Source organism: Phalaenopsis equestris, unplaced genomic scaffold (assembly GCF_001263595.1).
Source record: "Phalaenopsis equestris unplaced genomic scaffold, ASM126359v1 Scaffold231576, whole genome shotgun sequence".
Lineage (NCBI taxonomy): Eukaryota > Viridiplantae > Streptophyta > Magnoliopsida > Asparagales > Orchidaceae > Phalaenopsis > Phalaenopsis equestris.
In genome coordinates this window covers 420638-421001 of record NW_018249546.1, presented here as the reverse complement: position 1 = coordinate 421001, position 364 = coordinate 420638, and positions in this window count along the sequence as shown.

Sequence of the window (364 nt, the reverse complement as noted above, 5' to 3'; positions counted from 1 at the left end):
AGCTCAATTTGGGCTGAGGTGGCTTCTTGGCATGAGTTTGGGTTTTGGCCATGTGGGGGCTCACGGTTTTGGGCTTTTGCTTGAGTTAAGGTGGCTAACCAAGGGTTGGATCATGGTTAAATCTTATGATGCTCAGTAAAAATTGCACCATAAGGTATGGACATGTGTTATGACAAGTATCTTGATTTAACCTCTTTATTATCCCTTTAAGAATTTTTTTAAAAAATTTACCCATGAGATAAATATCAAGCTTAACCATGGGTTTGTGGCTGGCTTTAAACTCAACCCTAGAGTCTAAGATGAGTTAGGGTAAGGCTCATTTGACCATACCAAGCTCAATTGGTTTGGATTTGACCATAAGTCC